The sequence below is a fragment of the Delphinus delphis genome, chromosome 10 (genome assembly GCF_949987515.2).
Source record: "Delphinus delphis chromosome 10, mDelDel1.2, whole genome shotgun sequence".
NCBI classification, from domain to species: Eukaryota; Metazoa; Chordata; class Mammalia; order Artiodactyla; family Delphinidae; genus Delphinus; species Delphinus delphis.
This window is the reverse complement of record NC_082692.2, coordinates 92,750,292-92,763,401: the sequence shown is the minus strand read 5'-3', so window position 1 is coordinate 92,763,401 and position 13,110 is coordinate 92,750,292.

The following is a 13,110-nucleotide window of genomic DNA, read 5'->3' as shown; positions in this document are numbered from 1 at the left end:
TTGTGAAGGGCACAATAAAAGTTATTGAAGAAAGTAGAGTCTTTCATTCACCTCATTTTCCTATTTTTGTTATAGAAATACTTGAGCAAAAAAAAAATAAAAAAGTTAGCCTAACCCTATTTCTTCCAACTTTCTAAATTTCAAACACATAGAAGAGTTGAAAGAGTTGTACAAGGTAACTCAAATAATAATTACCTAGAATAATCAATTGTTAACATTTTGCCATCTTTATCTATGATAATATGTTTATTTGCTCTGTTTGCTGAATCATGTGAAAGTAAGCTGTGGATTTCTGGACAATTCACCCCTAAAAATAAGGATGTTCTCCTACTTAACTACCATATTATATCACACAGAAACTTAACTGTTTATTCCTAAATATCATCAAATATCTGATCCATGTTCAGTTTTTAAAATTTGTCCCTGCAATGTCTTTTCAGTGTCTTTTTTTTTTTTTCTTAATTAAGATCTAATCAAAGTCTACAGTGCATTTTGGTTGTTATCTCTGTTAAGTCTCTTTTATCTAGAACAGTTCCCGTATCTTTTTTTTTTAAATAATATTGACTTTTTGAAGAGACTAAGCTAGTTGACTTCTAGAATGTCCCACATTCTAGCTTTGTCTGAGTGTTTCCTCATGGTATTGTTTACCCTGTTCTTTTATTCTCAGTATTTTCTGTAAATTTAGAGGTTAATCCTAAAGTTTTGATAAGATACAGGTTATCTTTGGGACAACATTTAGTAAGTGAATCTATATACTGTTGCATCCTATCAGGAGGCATATGACGTCATTATTCTCCTATTAGTGATGTTAAGTTTGATCACTTGTTTTCGGTAATGTCCTCTAGAACTCTCCATTGAAAAGGTACAATTTCCCCTTTAAGCTCTGATAGTTACTCCTTTAATCATTAGAGAATGTCAAAGACTTGTATTTGGAGGAGAGGTGGTGGAAATCTATTTGCTTCTTTTCTTCCTTATATACCTCAATTCCAGCTAGTGGTTTAGACAACTTTTAGTTACAAATAGAAATCTAATGGCAGGCATGCAATAGATCAGGTGACAATCTATAACCTGGAATAGTAGGGCATGATCAGCCCCTTACTCTGGGATCAGTGGAAAGGTCACTGCATTAGAAATCAAAACCAGGGATCACAGTTTCAGTCTCTAATCTGCCACGAGCTAGCCATGTGACCTTAAATCATTTAACTTCTCTGGGCTCCAGTTTCTTCATCCTTGAATCCAGATGGTCTTTAGAGTTCCCTATGGCTCTGGTGATGCTATGCTTTTACTCCATTTCACTTAGTGAAAAATATTAGATCACATTTACTAGATGTACAATGTGGGAGCTTTTGTTTCTCTCAAAAATTAAAACACTTGGGAATTTCAATTAATTCCATGATTAGGGGGTGCCTACTCCATGTAGGTGTTCACTACATATTCTTGTGAATCAGGATACTAGTTTTGATGAGTGGACTTTTGGTTTTATTATTATGTTTTATTTTTATTTTTTCCTTTTCTTTTCCATGACCCAAGAAAATTGTTGGGCAGCTAGGTTACTTTTTCTTTGTCCTATCGGTTGAATTGTGTCCCTCCACCAAATTTATATGTTCAAGTCCTAACCCCCAGTACCTCAGAATGTGAACTTATTTGGAAATAGCATTGTTGTAGATGTAATTAGTCAAATTAAAATGAGATTATCAGGGTGGGCTCTAATCCAATATGACTGGTATCCTCATAAAAAGGGGAAATGTGGACAACAGAGACATACACACAGGGAGACTGCCATGTGAAGATGAAGGGAGAGATTGAGGTGATAAATCTATAAGCCAAGGAACACCTAAGATTGCCAGCAAACCACCAGAAGCTAGGAGAGAGACCTGGAACGAATTCTCCTTCATATCTTTCAGAAGGAACCATCCCTGCTGACACCTTGATGTTGGGCATGTAGCCTCCAGGACTGCAAGACAATACATTTCTGTGGTTTAAGCAAACTGATACACTTGGTATCCCTGATCTGGTAATCAATTCCTTGAGGAATTATAATAACCTACAGGGAAAGTAAAGAAATCACAAGCTTTTCTCTCTTTCCTTTAAACCATTTTTGAAAATTGAAGTATAGTTCATTTACAATGTTGTGTTAGTTTCAGGTGTACAGCAAAGTGATTCAGTTATACATACATATATACATATATATGTTCTTTTTCAGATTCTTTTGCATTATAGGTTATTACAAGATATTGAGTATAGTGCCCTGTGCTATACAGTAGGTCCTTGTTGGTTATCTATTTTACAGATAGTAGTGTGTATATATTAATCCCAAACTCCTAATTTATCACTCTCCCCACCTCCCACAGGCTTTTCTCTTGTACAGATGTCAGAACCCTTACCAGGCTGAAAAATATGTATGAATGTATGTATGTACGTATGTATGTATTCATGCAAATTCTGTATCAGACCAGACACATTTTCTGAACCGTTCATGGGGTAATTTGCTGCTATTGTGTCTCTGGTAGGTTTTGTGCATCTGTACATGTGCACATGTGTATATTCTCAGGCATGTATATATAAATGTCAGCCTTATCTTTTCAATACATTCTGACTCTTGATACCAAGGAGACAGACTAGAACTCATTATTCTCCAACTGAATTTAAATATCTTAGTTGTTTCAGCATACATACGGTCACGTCCCCAACACAAAAAAAATTATAATCAGACTTTTGAGTAAAAATCTTAATAATTGCTCGCAATTCCTATATGTAGCAAGATACCAGCCATGGAAAGATATAAAGGAAGCCAGGTAAGTAGAAAATTCCTCTGAAGAATACAAAGGATCTGCTAGAATTTTCCATGCATTTCCACGTTTCCCCAGAATCTTGGGATGTGGACCTCTCGATACATGTTATACTTCAATAGGTAATTTAAAAAGCACACAGATGCAAAAAATGCTTTTGTGTGGTTCAGATGAGTGGCTTCAGAAAGCTCTATGGATGTAGTGGTTTTATGAGCATTTCTTCATCTATTCTAATGGTATAATTTGTTCTGCTTTGGAGGAGTTTCCTCACCTGTGTCCTGATGACCACTATGGTTCCTTCCGCCTATAAAATGCTATCGGTCTAACATAAATGATAGCAGAAGTAGTTAGTGCTAGCATGAATTTTTCAAATGTGACCTTTCAAGGTTGACGTTCTGACATAAGCCTTCATCAGTGATTGTTACTTAACCACAAAATCATCTTGCAAACGTAACAGACAAATCTGGCTGTTGTTATAAAAAATTTAACTGTGTCTGATTATGTACTGTGATAAGAACAAAGTGCTTAACCAGAGAGTTGGTGGATATGAATTAAAAAAGGGACAATAATGGAATTTTTATACTTACTGATGAGAAGTTCAAGTATATCTGCATGTCTGCAATTAATGCCTTGTGTAAATGTAAGCAAAATGCATTTGTCTACCTGAAAAGAAGCTCATCTTGCAAAAATAAAGATTTAGAATAGTTCTGTTTTGCAATAGAAAGACTGGTGATAAATGAGAAACGTGTTCATCATAAAGACAACTGTGGTTCAGACTAGTCCAGATGCCACAGGGTCACTACCAAACTCTTACACTCGTGGTTGAATTTAGAGTGGTTTGCTTAGGCACATGGTTTGGAGTGAACAATCATTACCCAGACGTTATACACATGTCTCAACTTCTGTAGTGGTATAGAAAGAACGGAGACCTCAGAATCTCTTCTTCCGATTCACAGTGTTACAAAGACAAACTAATGGAAACCAAAATGAACTCCTACGAGCCCAAAGAACATAACTTTGTCACTATCAGCCTAAAATACTGCCTTTACCTGGTCTCGTGGAAGTTCTAATAAACAGTGCAGGAGGCATTCATCCAGGGGTAAAACGTATTCCATAAAAATTGTCCTTTCTTTGGACTTGAGGATATGGGGAGGGGGAAGGGTGAGCTGTGACAAAGTGAGAGAGTGGCATGGACATATATACACTACCAAACGTAAAATAGATAGCTAGTGGGAAGCAGCCGCATAGCACAGGGAGATGAGCTCGATGCTTTGTGGCCACCTAGAGGGGTGGGATAGGGAGAGTGGGAGGGAGGGAGACACAAGAGGGAAGAGATATGGGAACATACGTATATGTATAACTGATTCACTTTGTTATAAAGCAGAAACTAACACACCTTTGTAAAGCAATTATACTCCAATAAAGATGTTAAAAAAATTGTCCTTTCTTTAGGGATACTTCTGGTATGATAAGCACTTATTTCACAAATCTTTCCAAAAATGACTCCATAGTCCATGATTTATCTTTTCAAGTGTGCATCCTAAGAGCCCAACCCTGGCAATTCCATTTTCAAACCCCAAAGAGACATAAGCAGGACTGTGAATTATGTCACCAACCTGATAATAACCGGTGATCCAATTTAATCTGTTTCCAGATTTTCTAATAATGATTCGATGTTACAATGTTTGGCTTCAAAAATGACATAAATAACATTTTTTACTGCCAGTGTTTTTATGATCTCTTTTCATATCTGTCAGTTCCGATTATTCAAGATATCTATCAGTGTATATCAGGCATTGAGCCACTTATTTGATTTTACTTAGATCCAACTGCTTCTTTGAAAACCTATGCTGAATTGGGTTCTTGAATTATGATAGTGAGTTTCTCAAGTTCACATATCTGGCAAACAGAATTGTTTTTGTATTCATTAATCCATTTTTTAAAAATAATTTTATGGCTAGTGTGGGCTGCCAAACACAAGCTCAGTGAAACTTTACAAAGATGGGGAAGGATTAACTATTTAATGTAATTAATTATTCCTGTTTTGTTCACAGTGACAATCTGTCTTAAGACACCCTAAGACATGCCCTGGGCGTAGGCTCTTTTCCGCCTAAGCTCTCCAGTGTTAGCAGATGTGCAGGGACTCAGGAAGACAATTATTGATAAAGTACCAGCTAGTTCCCCAAAGACCCAAGGCTTGTATACATCCCAGCAGCCCATAAGCACATCCTTCTTCTGACCCAGCAATAGGAGAGCGCAGAGATGGGAGTGCTTCTTTGCCATCTACTCACTGGAGGATGTGCGTCCACACTTCTCCTTAAGGCTTGGGTGATGTTTGCAGTATGTGTGTGAATGCACCCTCCTGAACCTGGTGTGGATCTTCCAAATGACCTCCCCTTCCTTCCTTCAAACCTCAGCTTGAATATCCCTTCTGCTAGGAAGCCTTTCTCCATCAGCCTAACATGGGGCATGGGTTAGGGTTGCCACATTGCACAACTGTAGAATATATATATATTCTTTTTCAGGTTCTTTTTCCTTATAGGTTATTACAAAATATTAGGTATAGTTCCCTGTGCTATACGGTAGTTCCTTGTTGTTCATCTATTTTATATATAGTAGTGTGTATATGTTATTCCCCAATTCCTAATTTATCCCTTCCCCTGGACCTTTCCCCTTTGGTAACCATAAGTTTGTTTTCTATGTCTGTGAGTCTCTTTCTGTTTTGTAAATAAGTCCATTTTTTTTAAATTCCACGTATAAGTGATATCATATGATATTTGCCTTTCTCTGACTTACTTCACGTAGTATGATGATCTCTAGGTCCATCTGTGTTGCTGCACATGGCATTATTTCATTTTTTTAATGGCTGAGTAATGTTCCATTGTATATATGTACCACATCTTCTTTATACATTCCTCTGTTGATGGACATTTAGGTTGTTTCCATGTCTTGGCTACTATAAATAGTGCTGCAGTGAACACTGAGGTGCATGTATCTTTTCGAATTATGGTCTTCTCTGGATATATGCCCAGGAGTGGGATTGCAGGACCCACGTACCCTTCTTATGTGCTACAGCTTCCACTGACTTTACCCTGCTGAACTGTAACTGTTTCCTTGTCCACCTTTCCTCCTGAAGAACAGGGACTGTATCTTAGGTGGTTGAACCTGGCAGAGTATGTGCTCAGTAAAGGGTAAACTGAGTTGTTAAGTTCTGTGGCTCTGGATCCCGTATCCCCCGATGTGTGGACCAGAGCAAGCAGTTGCCCTAGTCTTGTTTTGGAAGAGAGGTGCTACCCGCGTTAGAGGTCTCCCTATTCCTCGTCATTTACGAGCGTTACCTCCTGCCAGGCCCCAGTACCCTGTGTACCTTCTGAGAGAACAGTGCTGCTGGAGGGGTTGGAATGGGAGAGAGGGGCTGAATAAACCCAGGTGCTCCAGCCTTGGTTGGTACCATGGTTTTTTAAAAAAGCATGTCCACCCCCTTCCACACCCCTTATCTTTTCTAAGGTAGACCTGTCCGTTGTAAATTCGAGTTTTAGTGGCAGAGGATTATATGATCCATAAGGTCTGATTTGTTATTTATTCATTTAATATTTTATATATATATATATATATATATATATATGGAAGAATCAAAATCATTGAAATCAAAAAAGATGGTTCTGCTTTGTGGAAAACAAATCCTTATGCTATAGTACATTTTTCCATTAAAAAAAAGAAAAACTGATTTTCAGAGTTCTGCCAACAACGCTCTAAGTGCTAGATTTGCAAATAGGCTTATATTCGTCTTTAGAGAATATGCATATTCAGAGCCATATTATTCAGGAAATATTTGGTTATCTTCAGACTTAGTAAAACTTATGGCTAAAAATAAAAGGGGTAAAATATAAATAGTGGGGAAAGTTAGGGAAGAGGAACAGCAGCCATTACAAGAATAGAAAAGAGAGGAAGAGGTAAGGGGGACTGTGTGCTATCTTCTGTTTTGGTTTATGTCTTCACCACTATCTGAAATTCAATTCAACTGAACAAATATTAACTAGGTACCCAGCGTGCAGAGGGTCAGAAGATGCAATATCAGCCTCTATGTTCTTGGAGTTGAAGAGACAGGATATAATGACTGACGCCCCAAAATGCTTTCCTTCAGGTAATGAAACCATGATGTAGTTTAGGGTTTGGACTCAGTTCCATGGTAGCCCCGGCCCCTCACCAAAGAATTGTTCAGACACCCAGGCCTAAGCCTGCAATAAAATTCCTCCAGCCACAATGGTTGGTTCAGGAATGATTGTGTGACCCAATTTAGTCCAATTAGATGCCAAAGGAAGTTTTCTGAAGGCGCCGGGGAGAGTTTCCTGATTCCTAAAACAGAGAATAGACAGTAGGGTATTCTTCCCAGGGCCCCAACTGGGTATGAATAGGAGACCCACAAGCACTGCAGCATAGAAGTTGTGAACAGAGATCAGCAGAGTCAATAAAATCTCAGAGAAATGGGTGGAGAACACTGATCAGGCCTTGCCTGAATTTGCACTAATGCTTCATTTCATTTTAATTGTATGAATCAACAGACCTTTGTCGATTGCTTAGGGCAGTTGGAGTTGGCTCTTTGCATTCTAACCGATACACTTGGCAAGCACACTGATATTTATAACGCTTGTCAGAATATGATCAGTGATATAAAGTTTATGCTGAAGAACAAAGCAGAGTCCCTAGGGGAGGGGATCCCGTTACTAGTAATTGTGGAGTAAAATAATATGAATAGTATCAATTAGAAATTAAACTAGGTTTACAAGAAGGAATTAACACACGACAGAACAAATAACAAACGTTAAGTAAGAGGAACCTAAGTTAGAAATGAATCATAGAATTTGAGAGTTAGAAGAGATCTCAAAGCTTAGATAGGAAAACCCCTAGATTTCCTGTGTACAAATAGGCCCCGAGAGGCTAAGTGACTTGCCCCAAGTCGCAGAACTGAGTTGCAAGGTTGAGAACCCAGTTTTCTTGAATTCCGAATGGGGTTCTTTCTGCTGCATTCACATAGTTCCCTCTCTAAAGATAGGAAAAGAAATAGGAAAATGGTATTTTAAAATGTCAGCATAGGAAGAAAAGTGAGGAAAATGCTGCATTTTCATTTAACGGGGATTTAGGAAGCTCATAATAGAAATTTTGGATATTTTATTTTTAAATAAGACCCTGGCCTTTACTAAAAGGTTGAGCATATGATACCGCGTGGAACCCCCTGGGGTAGCAATGCTATGTGCTCCATGTAAAGCCAGGCGGGGCTGGTTCAACCCACTCTCACCCCAAACCCGTGACGCCCCGCCCCGCCCCCTGAGCTGTCAATCATCTGGCTCTTGATAGAGTTAGACTCTACATTCTTTTACAAGATCAAAAACCATTCCTTAAGAGGTCAGGACAATAGTGTATTCAGCTTGGTGTCTTTGCGCTGTGGGACGTTTTTCTTTATTCTTCCCACATATTAAGTGAGGTAGGAGATTCCAATAGAACTGTAAATGCTAAAACTGCAGTAAAATGGATCTCTTGAGTTAGACCTGTGTTCTGGTCTCAGGTGTTCTATTTTAATTGCTCTAAGATCTTAAACACGTTGTATAACCTCTGAGTCTCCATTTCCTCGTCTGTTAAACTAACAACTGCCTTGCCTATCTTTCAGGGTTGTTATGAAGATCAAAAAAGCTCATGACTGTGAAAAGCAGAGGGTGATTTCTACAGCCCTTCATGCCCCTCAATTCAAAGATTAGGGAGCCGGGAGCAGCTGAGTGACTCCCAGGTCTGTTAGTGACAGACAGGTAGACCAACCCCTTCCTGAGAATGGTGAGATTCGACCTCCAGGATAGAGACTCATAATTACATTCAAAACAGCTACCAGATTTGCGAGATTTATTCAACAACCGCCTAACAAAGCTATATATGAACACTGGATTCTACCATTTCTCTTAAAATGATGCCCCAAACGTAATAAAACATTACGTAAAATGCCAAGAGAGATCGGTATGAACAATCTAGCAGAATGAAGCCCATTTTAAAATCAGTTTCTAGCACTGTTTTGCTTTTTTAGCTAAAGAAAAGAAAAAACACTCAGAGAGTGACTAGGAAGTTCAGTGAAGGAAAGGAAAATGATTTCTCGTGGACCTGTGTTAACAGTACAGACACTCAACACGGCATCGTCTTCTCCAGACCTTTCCCAAATTCTCCTTTTCCCTGAGTCTGTGAACCCTGCAACTTGAATACTCGAGGTCTTTACTCACATGTAGCCAGTCTCCTGCGTTAACAATTTAAACGATGTCTTTCCTCAGCCAGAATGACTGTGAGATCTTGTGATCTACCATATTGACATTCTTTCTATACTCTATGTGTTTGTCTGTTTGCCACTTTCACAGAAGGATTTGAAGCAATTTATACAAATATATGCTCTGTCCAAGAATAAAACAAAGTGGAGTGAGTTTGGGGAAAGAAAAAAAAATATGGATAAGGAAATGTGATGAACTGCCAGATATATATACACAGTAGCCCAGCTCAGTTGCCAGCAGTGTGGGGAAAAAAGAAAAAAAAAAGACTCTAGGCTTTTCGAGAAGCCAGAGCAAAGGCAAATCTTTGCTACCTGGTGATCGCCATTTGGTTTATAGTCGGCAGCCTGTGCCGGGCTGGAGAGAAGCAGCAGAAGGCAAGCTTGGCTTACAGCCAATGCAGCATACTCTTAGGGAACCATACTAGCGAAAGCATTAAATTGCACCCTGAACTCTAAATATTCACTTTTAAAACATCCATCTGTCCACCACCCACGAGCCCAGTGGAGTGGCTGCTTAACTTCTCCAGTGAGTAGCCGATCTACAGATTCTCCTACCCTGAGCAAATTGGGTTATATCCAAATTCAAAGGCTGCCTTTGCTCCCGCGGAAGCCACTTAAGCGTCTGCTGCCCTTGGTAAATTCACTGCCCTAGGCAACTGCTTGTTCCATCTCTGTTCTTTTCCCAGCCAGAGTCATTGTTCCAACTTATTTGTATGAGTCAATGCTTCTCAGATACCCAGAAGCCTATTCCCAGAGCTCACTCATTAGTCAAGTCTGTTTTTTCACTAATCAATTACATTCTTTTGTAAAACTAGCTAATCTGAAGAAAAGTGAGTTAGTTAATTTGAGAAAACAAGTGTTGAAATTGTTGTAGTATCATGTTTTCATAGAAAGTGCTTCTCTAAATTAGAGTTGAGGTATATATGTGAATGATGCAAGTGGTCATCGGATTTTAGGAACGGGTCTTTATCCTTGTGGCCATCTCCCTAGATTTTCTTCTCTCTTCCAGTGTACCTTTTTTAAAATTTTTTGTTTTATGTTGGAGTATAGTTGATTAATATCGTTCTGTCAGTTTCAGGTGTACAGGAAAGTGTTTCAGTTATACATATACATGTATCTATTCTTTTTCAAATTCTTTTCCCATTTAGGTTATTATAGAATATTGAGCAGAGTTCCCCATGCTATACAGTAGGTCCTTGCTGGTTATCTGTATTTTAAATATAGCAATGTGTACATGTCAATCCCAGACTCCCAGTCTATCCCTCCTCCCGACCTTTCCCCCCGGCAACCATAAGTTTCCAGTGTACCTTCTTGACAACAGTGCTATATAAACAACCTTGTTCCTAGTTGAAAGAAAGACCTGTGAAATGACAGGCCCGTGGGTGTGCATGGGAGGGTAAGATTGAGACACGGGAAGTAGACAAAGAATGGGTGACACTATTTGGGCAGCTTGATTTAGCTGTGTCTATAATCATTACTTTGTGATCATTTTTATCACCATCTGCCTAACTAATAGTGTTTTTAAAACCAGAGCCTTAATTCAGCCCCTGCAGAGTGTTTGTTTTAAACTATTTGGTCTATCTAACAACTGGTGACAAACTATCAGAAACTCGCAGAGAAGATTCTTTCATTCATTTACACAGACTTAAATGTTTCAATTGCATGAACACATCACTTTTATTTTAGTCACAGCTTTCTTCTCTCGTTTTGATCTGCTGTTTGACTTTTTGCCTTGCCAACCCAGATTCAACTGTCTTCAAAGATGTCTTTAGCGATCATTAAAAAAATCAGCTCTCTTTTCTTTGGCTAACTCTGCAACCTGGAGAATTAAAACAACATTGTCTAGTTGTGCTGTTGACTCATGTGCAATCTTCAGAAAAGTAAATCACTTTCCTGTGGCTGATTAGCTTTTGTAGCAAGGTTTCCATGAACATATGCTCTTTGGAGACTAGCAGTAATTCCATCTGTTTTTCTCTCCTATCCTTTGTAATACAGAATGTGGAGGATCTATAGGAGCTGTGAATTACTGAACTTCTCTATACCTTTAAGAATGCGTTTCCGATTCAAAAGATTTTCATTAGTTTTGATAAACGGTACAGTGTAGGAAAAGAGGCTATTTCTTAATCTGTAAAACTGATAGGTTTTATAGATTTGGATTTCTGTGGAGTCTATTTTTTTCTTGTCCATCTGTTGTCACAAACTCACAAATGAGAAATAGCAATTATTGTGAAAGCAGAGTAACCAGTATAATCATCTCCAGTTTTGGAACAGGTTGTACTACTTTGTATTTGTCTTCACCTGCACATGTCAATTTTAATGCTTCTCTGAGGTAGATAATTTTATGTTATTTTATAGATAAGGATAATGAGGTACTGAGAGGTTGATGGAGTCCTGGTGTCATATCACCGTGCCACAAAGTAAGCTTTTAAAGCTCAGATTCAAGGATCAGAAGTATGATTTGCTGCCAAACCACATCAGAAAAGATTCCCAGATTTTGACACCAAGGTTGTGTCTATTGACATAAGGATATGCAGGTTGACTGGGTCAACTTTTTCTCCGCCTCTCGGGTCCTCCTTCCACTTCATCAAACACAACGTAGGCTCAAAAACAAGAGCCGTGACGCTCTCCCAAAAGTTTTATCTTTAAAACAGGGATTATAAGCCTAATACTTATAGAGTTGTTTTGAGGAGGAAATGAGAAGATGTACAGGCTTTGTTACAGACGCTGGTACTTAGTAGGTATTCAATAAATGTTAACTACTATTATCATTATGATCAGCTCATAGAGGAAAGAAATGGAGGACTTCAAAATCCCTGACGTGGAGCAGATTAAAAGAATGTTTGTAATAGGGTGTTTACTTTGAAAAAGAGAACGTTTCAATTGTTTCTTCCAAAAGCTTGGAAGAGCTAAGATACTCTTCTGTAGACGCACAATGCTTGGAGCCAGGAATTGTCGTGTATTACTTTCTACCTATTATCGATTCTTGTCGTCTACTCTCATCTATATATCTACTGTCTATCATTATCTATTGATTTTCTGTCAGTTATCTATCATCTGTTATCATCTATTATCCTATTACGCAAGAATAAATTTTTATCCCATAACTCTCCCCTTTACCCACAGCCAATTGACAAGGGTCAAAGACCTATCACAGGGATAATAAAGGAGAAATAGCAAAGTGGTAGCTAGCAACCACTTATGAAATTACCAATATTTGGTGATTTTTGACCTACATGAGTAGCAATTTCATATGATTCAACCTAATAGACTATGAATCCAGACGCACCCAGGCTACGAATTAAAACCTAAGAGACGATGTATTTTCTATTGTTTTTTTCTGACCTACTTCCAAAGCATATGAAACAAACATATAGCAAAAGATTAAAAAAATTGAATAGGAAATAGTGATTCACCAGGGTTGTTCAATGTTTAGAAAGTACAAATGAATTCAGCACAATTTCAGTTTATTGCACTTGCCATCTTCAGAAGCCATTTTAGATACAGGAAATGGCATTTTCTAAATATAAAACAGAAGTAAACATTAACAAAAATTATGGCTATTTCTAGCATGAAAGCCCACTGTCTTTTAAATATTTCTTTTTAAATTTAAGTTTATTTATTTTTTAATTTATTTATTTTATTTATTTTACTTTTGTCTGCGTTGGGTCTTTGTTGCTGCGTGTGGGCTTTCTCTAGTTGCAGCAAGTCAGGGCCACTGTTCATTGTGGTTTGTGGGCTTCTCATTGCGGTGGCTTCTTTTTGTTGCAGAGCACGGGCTCTAAGAGCTTGGGCTTCAGTAGTTGTGGCATGCGGGCTCGGTAGTTGTGGCTCACGGGCTCTAGAGTGCAGGCTCAGTAGTTGTGGCGCACGGGCTTAGCTGCTCCGCGGCATGTGGGATCTTCTGGGACCAGGGCTTGAACCCGTGTCCCCTGCATTGGCAGGTGGATTCTTAACCACTGAGCCACCAGGGAAGTCCCAGGACAGGGTTATTTTTAAAACCAAATTTTCTACTGCGTTAGA